Source organism: Phalangium opilio, unplaced genomic scaffold (genome assembly GCF_054372755.1).
Source record: "Phalangium opilio isolate 3A_F unplaced genomic scaffold, DU_Popi_V2 ptg000090l_1, whole genome shotgun sequence".
In the NCBI taxonomy this organism is placed as follows: domain Eukaryota; kingdom Metazoa; phylum Arthropoda; class Arachnida; order Opiliones; family Phalangiidae; genus Phalangium; species Phalangium opilio.
The window spans coordinates 4490167-4504950 of record NW_028324195.1 but is presented as its reverse complement, the minus strand read 5'-3'; the positions used below and the strand labels follow the sequence as shown (position 1 = coordinate 4504950).

General features: G+C 42.1%; 42 non-coding genes across 42 annotated transcripts; all 42 read right to left on the bottom strand.

Annotated features, from left to right (window-relative positions):
* Positions 1 to 86: 86 nt before the first annotated feature.
* Positions 87 to 170, bottom strand: TRNAL-UAA (transfer RNA leucine (anticodon UAA)). Its single transcript has one exon. It is a non-coding gene; the product is annotated as a tRNA-Leu (tRNA).
* A 153-nt stretch (positions 171 to 323) lies between these two features.
* On the bottom strand, positions 324 to 407 carry TRNAL-UAA (transfer RNA leucine (anticodon UAA)). The gene has a single exon. It is a non-coding gene; the product is annotated as a tRNA-Leu (tRNA).
* Positions 408 to 807: 400 nt separating this feature from the next.
* On the bottom strand, positions 808 to 891 carry TRNAL-UAA (transfer RNA leucine (anticodon UAA)). The gene has a single exon. It is a non-coding gene; the product is annotated as a tRNA-Leu (tRNA).
* Positions 892 to 1044: 153 nt separating this feature from the next.
* TRNAL-UAA (transfer RNA leucine (anticodon UAA)) lies at positions 1045 to 1128 on the bottom strand. The gene has a single exon. It is a non-coding gene; the product is annotated as a tRNA-Leu (tRNA).
* Positions 1129 to 1281: 153 nt separating this feature from the next.
* Positions 1282 to 1365, bottom strand: TRNAL-UAA (transfer RNA leucine (anticodon UAA)). The gene has a single exon. It is a non-coding gene; the product is annotated as a tRNA-Leu (tRNA).
* A 153-nt stretch (positions 1366 to 1518) lies between these two features.
* On the bottom strand, positions 1519 to 1602 carry TRNAL-UAA (transfer RNA leucine (anticodon UAA)). Its single transcript has one exon. It is a non-coding gene; the product is annotated as a tRNA-Leu (tRNA).
* Positions 1603 to 1755: 153 nt separating this feature from the next.
* On the bottom strand, positions 1756 to 1839 carry TRNAL-UAA (transfer RNA leucine (anticodon UAA)). Its single transcript has one exon. It is a non-coding gene; the product is annotated as a tRNA-Leu (tRNA).
* Positions 1840 to 2229: 390 nt separating this feature from the next.
* TRNAL-UAA (transfer RNA leucine (anticodon UAA)) lies at positions 2230 to 2313 on the bottom strand. The gene has a single exon. It is a non-coding gene; the product is annotated as a tRNA-Leu (tRNA).
* Positions 2314 to 2703: 390 nt separating this feature from the next.
* On the bottom strand, positions 2704 to 2787 carry TRNAL-UAA (transfer RNA leucine (anticodon UAA)). The gene has a single exon. It is a non-coding gene; the product is annotated as a tRNA-Leu (tRNA).
* A 153-nt stretch (positions 2788 to 2940) lies between these two features.
* Positions 2941 to 3024, bottom strand: TRNAL-UAA (transfer RNA leucine (anticodon UAA)). The gene has a single exon. It is a non-coding gene; the product is annotated as a tRNA-Leu (tRNA).
* Positions 3025 to 3424: 400 nt separating this feature from the next.
* On the bottom strand, positions 3425 to 3508 carry TRNAL-UAA (transfer RNA leucine (anticodon UAA)). The gene has a single exon. It is a non-coding gene; the product is annotated as a tRNA-Leu (tRNA).
* Positions 3509 to 3661: 153 nt separating this feature from the next.
* Positions 3662 to 3745, bottom strand: TRNAL-UAA (transfer RNA leucine (anticodon UAA)). The gene has a single exon. It is a non-coding gene; the product is annotated as a tRNA-Leu (tRNA).
* Positions 3746 to 3898: 153 nt separating this feature from the next.
* On the bottom strand, positions 3899 to 3982 carry TRNAL-UAA (transfer RNA leucine (anticodon UAA)). Its single transcript has one exon. It is a non-coding gene; the product is annotated as a tRNA-Leu (tRNA).
* A 153-nt stretch (positions 3983 to 4135) lies between these two features.
* On the bottom strand, positions 4136 to 4219 carry TRNAL-UAA (transfer RNA leucine (anticodon UAA)). The gene has a single exon. It is a non-coding gene; the product is annotated as a tRNA-Leu (tRNA).
* A 153-nt stretch (positions 4220 to 4372) lies between these two features.
* Positions 4373 to 4456, bottom strand: TRNAL-UAA (transfer RNA leucine (anticodon UAA)). Its single transcript has one exon. It is a non-coding gene; the product is annotated as a tRNA-Leu (tRNA).
* Positions 4457 to 4846: 390 nt separating this feature from the next.
* Positions 4847 to 4930, bottom strand: TRNAL-UAA (transfer RNA leucine (anticodon UAA)). Its single transcript has one exon. It is a non-coding gene; the product is annotated as a tRNA-Leu (tRNA).
* A 153-nt stretch (positions 4931 to 5083) lies between these two features.
* Positions 5084 to 5167, bottom strand: TRNAL-UAA (transfer RNA leucine (anticodon UAA)). The gene has a single exon. It is a non-coding gene; the product is annotated as a tRNA-Leu (tRNA).
* Positions 5168 to 5320: 153 nt separating this feature from the next.
* TRNAL-UAA (transfer RNA leucine (anticodon UAA)) lies at positions 5321 to 5404 on the bottom strand. Its single transcript has one exon. It is a non-coding gene; the product is annotated as a tRNA-Leu (tRNA).
* Positions 5405 to 5557: 153 nt separating this feature from the next.
* Positions 5558 to 5641, bottom strand: TRNAL-UAA (transfer RNA leucine (anticodon UAA)). Its single transcript has one exon. It is a non-coding gene; the product is annotated as a tRNA-Leu (tRNA).
* Positions 5642 to 5794: 153 nt separating this feature from the next.
* Positions 5795 to 5878, bottom strand: TRNAL-UAA (transfer RNA leucine (anticodon UAA)). The gene has a single exon. It is a non-coding gene; the product is annotated as a tRNA-Leu (tRNA).
* A 390-nt stretch (positions 5879 to 6268) lies between these two features.
* TRNAL-UAA (transfer RNA leucine (anticodon UAA)) lies at positions 6269 to 6352 on the bottom strand. Its single transcript has one exon. It is a non-coding gene; the product is annotated as a tRNA-Leu (tRNA).
* A 153-nt stretch (positions 6353 to 6505) lies between these two features.
* Positions 6506 to 6589, bottom strand: TRNAL-UAA (transfer RNA leucine (anticodon UAA)). Its single transcript has one exon. It is a non-coding gene; the product is annotated as a tRNA-Leu (tRNA).
* A 153-nt stretch (positions 6590 to 6742) lies between these two features.
* TRNAL-UAA (transfer RNA leucine (anticodon UAA)) lies at positions 6743 to 6826 on the bottom strand. The gene has a single exon. It is a non-coding gene; the product is annotated as a tRNA-Leu (tRNA).
* A 153-nt stretch (positions 6827 to 6979) lies between these two features.
* On the bottom strand, positions 6980 to 7063 carry TRNAL-UAA (transfer RNA leucine (anticodon UAA)). Its single transcript has one exon. It is a non-coding gene; the product is annotated as a tRNA-Leu (tRNA).
* A 153-nt stretch (positions 7064 to 7216) lies between these two features.
* Positions 7217 to 7300, bottom strand: TRNAL-UAA (transfer RNA leucine (anticodon UAA)). Its single transcript has one exon. It is a non-coding gene; the product is annotated as a tRNA-Leu (tRNA).
* Positions 7301 to 7453: 153 nt separating this feature from the next.
* On the bottom strand, positions 7454 to 7537 carry TRNAL-UAA (transfer RNA leucine (anticodon UAA)). The gene has a single exon. It is a non-coding gene; the product is annotated as a tRNA-Leu (tRNA).
* A 153-nt stretch (positions 7538 to 7690) lies between these two features.
* On the bottom strand, positions 7691 to 7774 carry TRNAL-UAA (transfer RNA leucine (anticodon UAA)). The gene has a single exon. It is a non-coding gene; the product is annotated as a tRNA-Leu (tRNA).
* A 153-nt stretch (positions 7775 to 7927) lies between these two features.
* TRNAL-UAA (transfer RNA leucine (anticodon UAA)) lies at positions 7928 to 8011 on the bottom strand. Its single transcript has one exon. It is a non-coding gene; the product is annotated as a tRNA-Leu (tRNA).
* Positions 8012 to 8164: 153 nt separating this feature from the next.
* TRNAL-UAA (transfer RNA leucine (anticodon UAA)) lies at positions 8165 to 8248 on the bottom strand. Its single transcript has one exon. It is a non-coding gene; the product is annotated as a tRNA-Leu (tRNA).
* A 153-nt stretch (positions 8249 to 8401) lies between these two features.
* On the bottom strand, positions 8402 to 8485 carry TRNAL-UAA (transfer RNA leucine (anticodon UAA)). Its single transcript has one exon. It is a non-coding gene; the product is annotated as a tRNA-Leu (tRNA).
* Positions 8486 to 8638: 153 nt separating this feature from the next.
* On the bottom strand, positions 8639 to 8722 carry TRNAL-UAA (transfer RNA leucine (anticodon UAA)). The gene has a single exon. It is a non-coding gene; the product is annotated as a tRNA-Leu (tRNA).
* A 153-nt stretch (positions 8723 to 8875) lies between these two features.
* TRNAL-UAA (transfer RNA leucine (anticodon UAA)) lies at positions 8876 to 8959 on the bottom strand. The gene has a single exon. It is a non-coding gene; the product is annotated as a tRNA-Leu (tRNA).
* A 153-nt stretch (positions 8960 to 9112) lies between these two features.
* TRNAL-UAA (transfer RNA leucine (anticodon UAA)) lies at positions 9113 to 9196 on the bottom strand. The gene has a single exon. It is a non-coding gene; the product is annotated as a tRNA-Leu (tRNA).
* Positions 9197 to 9349: 153 nt separating this feature from the next.
* TRNAL-UAA (transfer RNA leucine (anticodon UAA)) lies at positions 9350 to 9433 on the bottom strand. Its single transcript has one exon. It is a non-coding gene; the product is annotated as a tRNA-Leu (tRNA).
* Positions 9434 to 10297: 864 nt separating this feature from the next.
* TRNAL-UAA (transfer RNA leucine (anticodon UAA)) lies at positions 10298 to 10381 on the bottom strand. The gene has a single exon. It is a non-coding gene; the product is annotated as a tRNA-Leu (tRNA).
* A 390-nt stretch (positions 10382 to 10771) lies between these two features.
* Positions 10772 to 10855, bottom strand: TRNAL-UAA (transfer RNA leucine (anticodon UAA)). Its single transcript has one exon. It is a non-coding gene; the product is annotated as a tRNA-Leu (tRNA).
* An 864-nt stretch (positions 10856 to 11719) lies between these two features.
* On the bottom strand, positions 11720 to 11803 carry TRNAL-UAA (transfer RNA leucine (anticodon UAA)). Its single transcript has one exon. It is a non-coding gene; the product is annotated as a tRNA-Leu (tRNA).
* A 390-nt stretch (positions 11804 to 12193) lies between these two features.
* On the bottom strand, positions 12194 to 12277 carry TRNAL-UAA (transfer RNA leucine (anticodon UAA)). Its single transcript has one exon. It is a non-coding gene; the product is annotated as a tRNA-Leu (tRNA).
* Positions 12278 to 12667: 390 nt separating this feature from the next.
* TRNAL-UAA (transfer RNA leucine (anticodon UAA)) lies at positions 12668 to 12751 on the bottom strand. The gene has a single exon. It is a non-coding gene; the product is annotated as a tRNA-Leu (tRNA).
* Positions 12752 to 13615: 864 nt separating this feature from the next.
* On the bottom strand, positions 13616 to 13699 carry TRNAL-UAA (transfer RNA leucine (anticodon UAA)). Its single transcript has one exon. It is a non-coding gene; the product is annotated as a tRNA-Leu (tRNA).
* Positions 13700 to 14089: 390 nt separating this feature from the next.
* On the bottom strand, positions 14090 to 14173 carry TRNAL-UAA (transfer RNA leucine (anticodon UAA)). The gene has a single exon. It is a non-coding gene; the product is annotated as a tRNA-Leu (tRNA).
* Positions 14174 to 14326: 153 nt separating this feature from the next.
* TRNAL-UAA (transfer RNA leucine (anticodon UAA)) lies at positions 14327 to 14410 on the bottom strand. Its single transcript has one exon. It is a non-coding gene; the product is annotated as a tRNA-Leu (tRNA).
* Positions 14411 to 14784: the final 374 nt, after the last annotated feature.

Sequence of the window (14784 nt, the reverse complement as noted above, 5' to 3'; positions counted from 1 at the left end):
TGCCACATAAAGCCACTCACTTGTTGCCATACTAGAAAAGCCTTTCCTGAGTTTGAGATACAAGTTATTAAAATGAAACAAATCGTTGTCAGAAGTGGGGTTCAAACCCACACCCTCATACGAGGATCAGAGCTTAAGTCTGACGCCTTAGACCACTCGGCCATCCTGACACGCTTTTAAACGTTTTCCTTGAAAATAAAGCTATAGTACAACACCAAAATACCTCCCGTATCTCTATGCCACATAAAGCCACTCACTTGTTGCCATACTAGAAAAGCCTTTCATGAGTATGAGATACAAATTATTAAAATGAAACAAATCGTTGTCAGAAGTGGGGTTCGAACCCACGCCCTCATACGAGGATCAGAGCTTAAATCTGACGCCTTAGACCACTCGGCCATCCTGACACGCTTGTAAACGTTTTCCTTGAAAATGAAGCTATAGTACAACACCAAAATACCTCCCGTATCTCTATGCCACATAAAGCCACATAAAGCCACTCACTTGTTGCCATACTAGAAAAGCCTTTCCTGAGTATGAGATACAAGTTATTAAAATGAAACAAATCGTTGTCAGAAGTGGGGTTCGAACCCACGCTTTCATACGAGGATCAGAGCTTAAATCTTACGCCTTAGACCACTCGGCCATCCTGACACGCTTTTAAATGATTTCCTTGAAAATGAAGCTATAGTACAACACCAAAATACCTCCCGTATCTCTATGCCACATATAGCCACTCACTTGTTGCCATACTAGAAAAGCCTTTCCTGAGTATGAGATACAAGTTATTAAAATGAAACAAATTGTTGTCAGAAGTGGGGTTCGAACCCACGCCCTCATACGAGGATCAGAGCTTAAATCTGACGCCTTAGACCACTCGGCCATCCTGACACGCTTTTAAACGTTTTCCTTGAAAATGAAGCTATAGTACAACACCAAAATACCTCCCGTATCTCTATGCCACATAAAGCCACTCACTTGTTGCCATACTAGAAAAGCCTTTCCTGAGTATGAGATACAAGTTATTAAAATGAAACAAATCGTTGTCAGAAGTGGGGTTCGAACCCACGCCCTCATACGAGGATCAGAGCTTAAATCTGACGCCTTAGACCACTCGGCCATCATGACACGCTTTTAAACGATTTCCATGAAAATGAAGCTATAGTACAACACCAAAATACCTCCCGTATCTCTATGCCACATAAAGCCACTCACTTGTTGCCATACTAGAAAAGCCTTTCCTGAGTTTGAGATACAAGTTATTAAAATGAAACAAATCGTTGTCAGAAGTGGGGTTCAAACCCACACCCTCATACGAGGATCAGAGCTTAAATCTGACGCCTTAGACCACTCGGCCATCCTGACACGCTTTTAAACGTTTTCCTTGAAAATAAAGCTATAGTACAACACCAAAATACCTCCCGTATCTCTATGCCACATAAAGTCACTCACTTGTTGCCATACTAAAAAAGCCTTTCCTGAGTATGAGATACAAGTTATTAAAATGAAACAAATCGTTGTCAGAAGTGGGGTTCGAACCCACGCCCTCATACGAGGATCAGAGCTTAAATCTGACGCCTTAGACCACTCGGCCATCCTGACACGCTTTTAAACGTTTTCCTTGAAAATGAAGCTATAGTACAACACGAAAATACCTCTAGTATCTCTATGCCACATAAAGCCACTCACTTGTTGCCATACTAGAAAAGCCTTTCCTGAGTATGAGATACAAGTTATTAAAATGAAACAAATCGTTGTCAGAAGTGGGGTTCGAACCCACGCCCTCATACGAGGATCAGAGCTTAAATCTGACGCCTTAGACCACTCGGCCATCCTGACACGCTTTTAAACGTTTTCCTTGAAAATGAAGCTATAGTATAACACCAAAATACCTCCCGTATCTCTATGCCACATAAAGCCACTCACTTGTTGCCATACTAGAAAAGCCTTTCCTGAGTATGGGATACAAGTTATTAAAATGAAACAAATCGTTGTCAGGAGTGGGGTTCGAACCTACGCTTTCATACGATGATCAGAGCTTAAATCTTACGCCTTAGACCACTCGGCCACCCTGACACGATTTTAAACGTTTTCCTTGAAAATGAAGCTATAGTACAACACGAAAATACCTCTAGTATCTCTATGCCACATAAAGCCACTCACTTGTTGCCATACTAGAAAAGCCTTTCCTGAGTATGAGATACAAGTTATTAAAATGAAACCAATCGTTGTCAGAAGTGGGGTTCGAACCCACGCCCTCATACGAGGATCAGAGCTTAAATCTGACGCCTTAGACCACTCGGCCATCCTGACACGCTTTTAAACGTTTTCCTTGAAAATGAAGCTATAGTACAACACCAAAATACCTCCCGTATCTCTATGCCACATAAAGCCACTCACTTGTTGCCATACTAGAAAAGCCTTTCCTGAGTATGAGATACAAGTTATTAAAATGAAACAAATCGTTGTCAGAAGTGGGGTTCGAACCCACGCCCTCATACGAAGATCAGAGCTTAAATCTGACGCCTTAGACCACTCGGCCATCATGACACGCTTTTAAACGATTTCCATGAAAATGAAGCTATAGTACAACAACAAAATACCTCCCGTATCTCTATGCCACATAAAGCCACTCACTTGTTGCCATACTAGAAAAGCCTTTCCTGAGTTTGAGATACAAGTTATTAAAATGAAACAAATCGTTGTCAGAAGTGGGGTTCAAACCCACACCCTCATACGAGGATCAGAGCTTAAGTCTGACGCCTTAGACCACTCGGCCATCCTGACACGCTTTTAAACGTTTTCCTTGAAAATAAAGCTATAGTACAACACCAAAATACCTCCCGTATCTCTATGCCACATAAAGCCACTCACTTGTTGCCATACTAGAAAAGCCTTTCATGAGTATGAGATACAAATTATTAAAATGAAACAAATCGTTGTCAGAAGTGGGGTTCGAACCCACGCCCTCATACGAGGATCAGAGCTTAAATCTGACGCCTTAGACCACTCGGCCATCCTGACACGCTTGTAAACGTTTTCCTTGAAAATGAAGCTATAGTACAACACCAAAATACCTCCCGTATCTCTATGCCACATAAAGCCACATAAAGCCACTCACTTGTTGCCATACTAGAAAAGCCTTTCCTGAGTATGAGATACAAGTTATTAAAATGAAACAAATCGTTGTCAGAAGTGGGGTTCGAACCCACGCTTTCATACGAGGATCAGAGCTTAAATCTTACGCCTTAGACCACTCGGCCATCCTGACACGCTTTTAAATGATTTCCTTGAAAATGAAGCTATAGTACAACACCAAAATACCTCCCGTATCTCTATGCCACATATAGCCACTCACTTGTTGCCATACTAGAAAAGCCTTTCCTGAGTATGAGATACAAGTTATTAAAATGAAACAAATTGTTGTCAGAAGTGGGGTTCGAACCCACGCCCTCATACGAGGATCAGAGCTTAAATCTGACGCCTTAGACCACTCGGCCATCCTGACACGCTTTTAAACGTTTTCCTTGAAAATGAAGCTATAGTACAACACCAAAATACCTCCCGTATCTCTATGCCACATAAAGCCACTCACTTGTTGCCATACTAGAAAAGCCTTTCCTGAGTATGAGATACAAGTTATTAAAATGAAACAAATCGTTGTCAGAAGTGGGGTTCGAACCCACGCCCTCATACGAGGATCAGAGCTTAAATCTGACGCCTTAGACCACTCGGCCATCATGACACGCTTTTAAACGATTTCCATGAAAATGAAGCTATAGTACAACACCAAAATACCTCCCGTATCTCTATGCCACATAAAGCCACTCACTTGTTGCCATACTAGAAAAGCCTTTCCTGAGTTTGAGATACAAGTTATTAAAATGAAACAAATCGTTGTCAGAAGTGGGGTTCAAACCCACACCCTCATACGAGGATCAGAGCTTAAATCTGACGCCTTAGACCACTCGGCCATCCTGACACGCTTTTAAACGTTTTCCTTGAAAATAAAGCTATAGTACAACACCAAAATACCTCCCGTATCTCTATGCCACATAAAGTCACTCACTTGTTGCCATACTAAAAAAGCCTTTCCTGAGTATGAGATACAAGTTATTAAAATGAAACAAATCGTTGTCAGAAGTGGGGTTCGAACCCACGCCCTCATACGAGGATCAGAGCTTAAATCTGACGCCTTAGACCACTCGGCCATCCTGACACGCTTTTAAACGTTTTCCTTGAAAATGAAGCTATAGTACAACACGAAAATACCTCTAGTATCTCTATGCCACATAAAGCCACTCACTTGTTGCCATACTAGAAAAGCCTTTCCTGAGTATGAGATACAAGTTATTAAAATGAAACAAATCGTTGTCAGAAGTGGGGTTCGAACCCACGCCCTCATACGAGGATCAGAGCTTAAATCTGACGCCTTAGACCACTCGGCCATCCTGACACGCTTTTAAACGTTTTCCTTGAAAATGAAGCTATAGTATAACACCAAAATACCTCCCGTATCTCTATGCCACATAAAGCCACTCACTTGTTGCCATACTAGAAAAGCCTTTCCTGAGTATGGGATACAAGTTATTAAAATGAAACAAATCGTTGTCAGGAGTGGGGTTCGAACCTACGCTTTCATACGATGATCAGAGCTTAAATCTTACGCCTTAGACCACTCGGCCACCCTGACACGATTTTAAACGTTTTCCTTGAAAATGAAGCTATAGTACAACACGAAAATACCTCTAGTATCTCTATGCCACATAAAGCCACTCACTTGTTGCCATACTAGAAAAGCCTTTCCTGAGTATGAGATACAAGTTATTAAAATGAAACCAATCGTTGTCAGAAGTGGGGTTCGAACCCACGCCCTCATACGAGGATCAGAGCTTAAATCTGACGCCTTAGACCACTCGGCCATCCTGACACGCTTTTAAACGATTTCCTTGAAAATGAAGCTATAGTACAACACCAAAATACCTCCCGTATCTCTATGCCACATAAAGCCACTCACTTGTTGCCATACTAGAAAAGCCTTTCCTGAGTATGAGATACAAGTTATTAAAACGAAACAAATCGTTGTCAGAAGTGGGGTTCGAACCCACGCCCTCATACGAGGATCAGAGCTTAAATCTGACGCCTTAGACCACTCGGCCATCCTGACACGCTTCTAAACGTTTTCCTTGAAAATGAAGCTATAGTACAACACCAAAATACCTCCCGTATCTCTATGCCACATAAAGCCACTCACTTGTTGCCATACTAGAAAAGCCTTTCCTGAGTATGAGATACAAGTTATTAATATGAAACAAATCGTTGTCAGAAGTGGGGTTCGAACCCACGCCCTCATACGAGGATCAGAGCTTAAATCTGACGCCTTAGACCACTCGGCCATCCTGACACGCTTTTAAACGATTTCCATGAAAATGAAGCTATAGTACAACACCAAAATACCTCCCGTATCTCTATGCCACATAAAGCCACTCACTTGTTGCCATACTAAAAAAGCTTTTCCTGAGTATGAGATTCAAGTTATTAAAATGAAACAAATCGTTGTCAGAAGTGGGGTTCGAACCCACGCCCTCATACGAGGATCAGAGCTTAAATCTGACGCCTAAGACCACTCGGCCATCCTGACACGCTTTTAAACGATTTCCTTGAAAATGAAGCTATAGTACAACACGAAAATACCTCTAGTATCTCTATGCCACATAAAGCCACTCACTTGTTGCCATACTAGAAAAGCCTTTCCTGAGTATGAGATACAAGTTATTAAAATGAAACCAATCGTTGTCAGAAGTGGGGTTCGAACCCACGCCCTCATACGAGGATCAGAGCTTAAATCTGACGCCTTAGACCACTCGGCCATCCTGACACGCTTTTAAACGATTTCCTTGAAAATGAAGCTATAGTACAACACCAAAATACCTCCCGTATCTCTATGCCACATAAAGCCACTCACTTGTTGCCATACTAGAAAAGCCTTTCCTGAGTATGAGATACAAGTTATTAATATGAAACAAATCGTTGTCAGAAGTGGGGTTCGAACCCACGCTTTCATACGATGATCAGAGCTTAAATCTTACGCCTTAGACCACTCGGCCACCCTGACACGATTTTAAACGTTTTCCTTGAAAATGAAGCTATAGTACAACACGAAAATACCTCTAGTATCTCTATGCCACATAAAGCCACTCACTTGTTGCCATACTAGAAAAGCCTTTCCTGAGTATGAGATACAAGTTATTAAAATGAAACCAATCGTTGTCAGAAGTGGGGTTCGAACCCACGCCCTCATACGAGGATCAGAGCTTAAATCTGACGCCTTAGACCACTCGGCCATCCTGACACGCTTTTAAACGATTTCCTTGAAAATGAAGCTATAGTACAACACCAAAATACCTCCCGTATCTCTATGCCACATAAAGCCACTCACTTGTTGCCATACTAGAAAAGCCTTTCCTGAGTATGAGATACAAGTTATTAAAACGAAACAAATCGTTGTCAGAAGTGGGGTTCGAACCCACGCCCTCATACGAGGATCAGAGCTTAAATCTGACGCCTTAGACCACTCGGCCATCCTGACACGCTTCTAAACGTTTTCCTTGAAAATGAAGCTATAGTACAACACCAAAATACCTCCCGTATCTCTATGCCACATAAAGCCACTCACTTGTTGCCATACTAGAAAAGCCTTTCCTGAGTATGAGATACAAGTTATTAATATGAAACAAATCGTTGTCAGAAGTGGGGTTCGAACCCACGCCCTCATACGAGGATCAGAGCTTAAATCTGACGCCTTAGACCACTCGGCCATCCTGACACGCTTTTAAACGATTTCCATGAAAATGAAGCTATAGTACAACACCAAAATACCTCCCGTATCTCTATGCCACATAAAGCCACTCACTTGTTGCCATACTAAAAAAGCTTTTCCTGAGTATGAGATTCAAGTTATTAAAATGAAACAAATCGTTGTCAGAAGTGGGGTTCGAACCCACGCCCTCATACGAGGATCAGAGCTTAAATCTGACGCCTAAGACCACTCGGCCATCCTGACACGCTTTTAAACGATTTCCTTGAAAATGAAGCTATAGTACAACACGAAAATACCTCTAGTATCTCTATGCCACATAAAGCCACTCACTTGTTGCCATACTAGAAAAGCCTTTCCTGAGTATGAGATACAAGTTATTAAAATGAAACCAATCGTTGTCAGAAGTGGGGTTCGAACCCACGCCCTCATACGAGGATCAGAGCTTAAATCTGACGCCTTAGACCACTCGGCCATCCTGACACGCTTTTAAACGATTTCCTTGAAAATGAAGCTATAGTACAACACCAAAATACCTCCCGTATCTCTATGCCACATAAAGCCACTCACTTGTTGCCATACTAGAAAAGCCTTTCCTGAGTATGAGATACAAGTTATTAAAACGAAACAAATCGTTGTCAGAAGTGGGGTTCGAACCCACGCCCTCATACGAGGATCAGAGCTTAAATCTGACGCCTTAGACCACTCGGCCATCCTGACACGCTTCTAAACGTTTTCCTTGAAAATGAAGCTATAGTACAACACCAAAATACCTCCCGTATCTCTATGCCACATAAAGCCACTCACTTGTTGCCATACTAGAAAAGCCTTTCCTGAGTATGAGATACAAGTTATTAAAATGAAACCAATCGTTGTCAGAAGTGGGGTTCGAACCCACGCCCTCATACGAGGATCAGAGCTTAAATCTGACGCCTTAGACCACTCGGCCATCCTGACACGCTTTTAAACGATTTCCTTGAAAATGAAGCTATAGTACAACACCAAAATACCTCCCGTATCTCTATGCCACATAAAGCCACTCACTTGTTGCCATACTAGAAAAGCCTTTCCTGAGTATGAGATACAAGTTATTAAAACGAAACAAATCGTTGTCAGAAGTGGGGTTCGAACCCACGCCCTCATACGAGGATCAGAGCTTAAATCTGACGCCTTAGACCACTCGGCCATCCTGACACGCTTCTAAACGTTTTCCTTGAAAATGAAGCTATAGTACAACACCAAAATACCTCCCGTATCTCTATGCCACATAAAGCCACTCACTTGTTGCCATACTAGAAAAGCCTTTCCTGAGTATGAGATACAAGTTATTAATATGAAACAAATCGTTGTCAGAAGTGGGGTTCGAACCCACGCCCTCATACGAGGATCAGAGCTTAAATCTGACGCCTTAGACCACTCGGCCATCCTGACACGCTTTTAAACGATTTCCATGAAAATGAAGCTATAGTACAACACCAAAATACCTCCCGTATCTCTATGCCACATAAAGCCACTCACTTGTTGCCATACTAAAAAAGCTTTTCCTGAGTATGAGATTCAAGTTATTAAAATGAAACAAATCGTTGTCAGAAGTGGGGTTCGAACCCACGCCCTCATACGAGGATCAGAGCTTAAATCTGACGCCTAAGACCACTCGGCCATCCTGACACGCTTTTAAACGATTTCCTTGAAAATGAAGCTATAGTACAACACGAAAATACCTCTAGTATCTCTATGCCACATAAAGCCACTCACTTGTTGCCATACTAGAAAAGCCTTTCCTGAGTATGAGATACAAGTTATTAAAATGAAACCAATCGTTGTCAGAAGTGGGGTTCGAACCCACGCCCTCATACGAGGATCAGAGCTTAAATCTGACGCCTTAGACCACTCGGCCATCCTGACACGCTTTTAAACGATTTCCTTGAAAATGAAGCTATAGTACAACACCAAAATACCTCCCGTATCTCTATGCCACATAAAGCCACTCACTTGTTGCCATACTAGAAAAGCCTTTCCTGAGTATGAGATACAAGTTATTAAAACGAAACAAATCGTTGTCAGAAGTGGGGTTCGAACCCACGCCCTCATACGAGGATCAGAGCTTAAATCTGACGCCTTAGACCACTCGGCCATCCTGACACGCTTCTAAACGTTTTCCTTGAAAATGAAGCTATAGTACAACACCAAAATACCTCCCGTATCTCTATGCCACATAAAGCCACTCACTTGTTGCCATACTAGAAAAGCCTTTCCTGAGTATGAGATACAAGTTATTAATATGAAACAAATCGTTGTCAGAAGTGGGGTTCGAACCCACGCCCTCATACGAGGATCAGAGCTTAAATCTGACGCCTTAGACCACTCGGCCATCCTGACACGCTTTTAAACGATTTCCATGAAAATGAAGCTATAGTACAACACCAAAATACCTCCCGTATCTCTATGCCACATAAAGCCACTCACTTGTTGCCATACTAAAAAAGCTTTTCCTGAGTATGAGATTCAAGTTATTAAAATGAAACAAATCGTTGTCAGAAGTGGGGTTCGAACCCACGCCCTCATACGAGGATCAGAGCTTAAATCTGACGCCTAAGACCACTCGGCCATCCTGACACGCTTTTAAACGATTTCCTTGAAAATGAAGCTATAGTACAACACCAAAATACCTCCAGTATCTCTATGCCACATAAAGCCACTCACTTGTTGCCATACTAGAAAAGCCTTTCCTGAGTATGAGATACAAGTTATTAAAATGAAACAAATCGTTGTCAGAAGTGGGGTTCGAACCCACGCCCTCATACGAGGATCAGAGCTTAAATCTGACGCCTTAGTTCACTCGGCCATCCTGACACGCTTTTAAATGATTTCCTTGAAAATGAAGCTATAGTACAACACCAAAATACCTCCCGTATCTCTATGCCACATAAACCCACTCACTTGTTGCCATACTAGAAAAGCCTTTCCTGAGTATGAGATACAAGTTATTAAAATGAAACAAATCGTTGTCAGAAGTGAGGTTCGAACCCACGCCCTCATACGAGGATCAGAGCTTAAATCTGACGCCTAAGACCTCTCGGCCATCCTGAAACGCTTTTAAACGATTTCCTTGAAAATGAAGCTATAGTACAACACCAAAATACCTCCAGTATCTCTATGCCACATAAAGCCACTCACTTGTTGCCATACTAGAAAAGCCTTTCCTGAGTATGAGATACAAGTTATTAAAATGAAACAAATCGTTGTCAGAAGTGGGGTTCGAACCCACGCCCTCATACGAGGATCAGAGCTTAAACCTGACGCCCTAGACCACTCGGCCATCCTGACACGCTTTTAAACGATTTCCTTGAAAACGAAGCTATAGTACAACACCGAAATACCTCCCGTATCATCATACCACATAAAGCCACTCACTTGTTGCCATACTAGAAAAGCCTTTCCTGAGTATGAGATACAAGTTATTAAAATGAAACAAATCGTTGTCAGAAGTGGGGTTCGAACCCACGCCCTCATACGAGGATCAGAGCTTAAATCTGACGCCTTAGACCACTCGGCCATCCTGACACGCTTTTAAATGATTTCCTTGAAAATGAAGCTATAGTACAACACCAAAATACCTCCCGTATCTCTATGCCACATAAAGCCACTCACTTGTTGCCATATTAGAAAAGCCTTTCCTGAGTATGAGATACAAGTTATTAAAATGAAACAAATCGTTGTCAGAAGTGGGGTTCGAACCCACGCCCTCATACGAGGATCAGAGCTTAAACCTGACGCCCTAGACCACTCGGCCATCCTGACACGCTTTTAAACGATTTCCTTGAAAATGAAGCTATAGTACAACACCGAAATACCTCCCGTATCATCATGCCACATAAAGCCACTCACTTGTTGCCATACTAGAAAAGCCTTTCCTGAGTATGAGATACAAGTTATTAAAATGAAACAAATCGTTGTCAGAAGTGGGGTTCGAACCCACGCCCTCATACGAGGATCAGAGCTTAAATCTGACGCCTAAGACCACTCGGCCATCCTGACACGCTTTTAAACGATTTCCTTGAAAATGAAGCTATAGTACAACACCAAAATACCTCCAGTATCTCTATGCCACATAAAGCCACTCACTTGTTGCCATACTAGAAAAGCCTTTCCTGAGTATGAGATACAAGTTATTAAAATGAAACAAATCGTTGTCAGAAATGGGGTTCGAACCCACGCCCTCATACGAGGATCAGAGCTTAAATCTGACGCCTTAGTTCACTCGGCCATCCTGACACGCTTTTAAATGATTTCCTTGAAAATGAAGCTATAGTACAACACCAAAATACCTCCCGTATCTCTATGCCACATAAACCCACTCACTTGTTGCCATACTAGAAAAGCCTTTCCTGAGTATGAGATACAAGTTATTAAAATGAAACAAATCGTTGTCAGAAGTGAGGTTCGAACCCACGCCCTCATACGAGGATCAGAGCTTAAATCTGACGCCTAAGACCTCTCGGCCATCCTGAAACGCTTTTAAACGATTTCCTTGAAAATGAAGCTATAGTACAACACCAAAATACCTCCAGTATCTCTATGCCACATAAAGCCACTCACTTGTTGCCATACTAGAAAAGCCTTTCCTGAGTATGAGATACAAGTTATTAAAATGAAACAAATCGTTGTCAGAAGTGGGGTTCGAACCCACGCCCTCATACGAGGATCAGAGCTTAAACCTGACGCCCTAGACCACTCGGCCATCCTGACACGCTTTTAAACGATTTCCTTGAAAACGAAGCTATAGTACAACACCGAAATACCTCCCGTATCATCATGCCACATAAAGCCACTCACTTGTTGCCATACTAGAAAAGCCTTTCCTGAGTATGAGATACAAGTTATTAAAATGAAACAAATCGTTGTCAGAAGTGGGGTTCGAACCCACGCCCTCATACGAGGATCAGAGCTTAAATCTGACGCCTTAGACCACTCGGCCATCCTGACACGCTTTTAAATGATTTCCTTGAAAATGAAGCTATAGTACAACACCAAAATACCTCCCGTATCTCTATGCCACATAAAGCCACTCACTTGTTGCCATATTAGAAAAGCCTTTCCTGAGTATGAGATACAAGTTATTAAAATGAAACAAATCGTTGTCAGAAGTGGGGTTCGAACCCACGCCCTCATACGAGGATCAGAGCTTAAACCTGACGCCCTAGACCACTCGGCCATCCTGACACGCTTTTAAACGATTTCCTTGAAAATGAAGCTATAGTACAACACCGAAATACCTCCCGTATCATCATGCCACATAAAGCCACTCACTTGTTGCCATACTAGAAAAGCCTTTCCTGAGTATGAGATACAAGTTATTAAAATGAAACAAATCGTTGTCAGAAGTGGGGTTCGAACCCACGCCCTCATACGAGGATCAGAGCTTAAATCTGACGCCTTAGACCACTCGGCCATCCTGACACGCTTTTAAATGATTTCCTTGAAAATGAAGCTATAGTACAACACCAAAATACCTCCCGTATCTCTATGCCACATAAAGCCACTCACTTGTTGCCATATTAGAAAAGCCTTTCCTGAGTATGAGATACAAGTTATTAAAATGAAACAAATCGTTGTCAGAAGTGGGGTTCGAACCCACGCCCTCATACGAGGATCAGAGCTTAAACCTGACGCCCTAGACCACTCGGCCATCCTGACACGCTTTTAAACGATTTCCTTGAAAATGAAGCTATAGTACAACACCGAAATACCTCCCGTATCATCATGCCACATAAAGCCACTCACTTGTTGCCATACTAGAAAAGCCTTTCCTGAGTATGAGATACAAGTTATTAAAATGAAACAAATCGTTGTCAGAAGTGGGGTTCGAACCCACGCCCTCATACGAGGATCAGAGCTTAAATCTGACGCCTAAGACCACTCGGCCATCCTGACACGCTTTTAAACGATTTCCTTGAAAATGAAGCTATAGTACAACACCAAAATACCTCCAGTATCTCTATGCCACATAAAGCCACTCACTTGTTGCCATACTAGAAAAGCCTTTCCTGAGTATGAGATACAAGTTATTAAAATGAAACAAATCGTTGTCAGAAGTGGGGTTCGAACCCACGCCCTCATACGAGGATCAGAGCTTAAATCTGACGCCTTAGTTCACTCGGCCATCCTGACACGCTTTTAAATGATTTCCTTGAAAATGAAGCTATAGTACAACACCAAAATACCTCCCGTATCTCTATGCCACATAAACCCACTCACTTGTTGCCATACTAGAAAAGCCTTTCCTGAGTATGAGATACAAGTTATTAAAATGAAACAAATCGTTGTCAGAAGTGAGGTTCGAACCCACGCCCTCATACGAGGATCAGAGCTTAAATCTGACGCCTAAGACCTCTCGGCCATCCTGAAACGCTTTTAAACGATTTCCTTGAAAATGAAGCTATAGTACAACACCAAAATACCTCCAGTATCTCTATGCCACATAAAGCCACTCACTTGTTGCCATACTAGAAAAGCCTTTCCTGAGTATGAGATACAAGTTATTAAAATGAAACAAATCGTTGTCAGAAGTGGGGTTCGAACCCACGCCCTCATACGAGGATCAGAGCTTAAACCTGACGCCCTAGACCACTCGGCCATCCTGACACGCTTTTAAACGATTTCCTTGAAAACGAAGCTATAGTACAACACCGAAATACCTCCCGTATCATCATGCCACATAAAGCCACTCACTTGTTGCCATACTAGAAAAGCCTTTCCTGAGTATGAGATACAAGTTATTAAAATGAAACAAATCGTTGTCAGAAGTGGGGTTCGAACCCACGCCCTCATACGAGGATCAGAGCTTAAATCTGACGCCTTAGACCACTCGGCCATCCTGACACGCTTTTAAATGATTTCCTTGAAAATGAAGCTATAGTACAACACCAAAATACCTCCCGTATCTCTATGCCACATAAAGCCACTCACTTGTTGCCATATTAGAAAAGCCTTTCCTGAGTATGAGATACAAGTTATTAAAATGAAACAAATCGTTGTCAGAAGTGGGGTTCGAACCCACGCCCTCATACGAGGATCAGAGCTTAAACCTGACGCCCTAGACCACTCGGCCATCCTGACACGCTTTTAAACGATTTCCTTGAAAATGAAGCTATAGTACAACACCGAAATACCTCCCGTATCATCATGCCACATAAAGCCACTCACTTGTTGCCATACTAGAAAAGCCTTTCCTGAGTATGAGATACAAGTTATTAAAATGAAACAAATCGTTGTCAGAAGTGGGGTTCGAACCCACGCCCTCATACGAGGATCAGAGCTTAAATCTGACGCCTTAGACCACTCGGCCATCCTGACACGCTTTTAAATGATTTCCTTGAAAATGAAGCTATAGTACAACACCAAAATACCTCCCGTATCTCTATGCCACATAAAGCTACTCACTTGTTGCCATACTAGAAAAGCCTTTCCTGAGTATGAGATACAAGTTATTAAAATGAAACAAATCGTTGTCAGAAGTGGGGTTCGAACCCACGCCCTCATACGAGGATCAGAGCTTAAATCTGACGCCTAAGACCACTCGGCCATCCTGACACGCTTTTAAACGATTTCCTTGAAAATGAAGCTATAGTACAACACCAAAATACCTCCAGTATCTCTATGCCACATAAAGCCACTCACTTGTTGCCATACTAGACAAGTTGAGAAAGCCAAAATATTACCTCTCCGAGTGGAGATGACTATCACTACCCCTTAAACAACCTAAATATATGCATCTATCGCTTTTTTTAATTCTTTGCAAGTGCAGGAATTCAATTTTAAAATAATCAATTGTTCAAGCCTTTTCAATATCTCTCAATTGCTGTGGAAACTCTACTCTCTCGCTATACCTCAACCGTATTCTTAGTCTACCAGTATGATTTTGTAACATTTGTCCATATCAAAGCTGAATCATACATCGCCACACA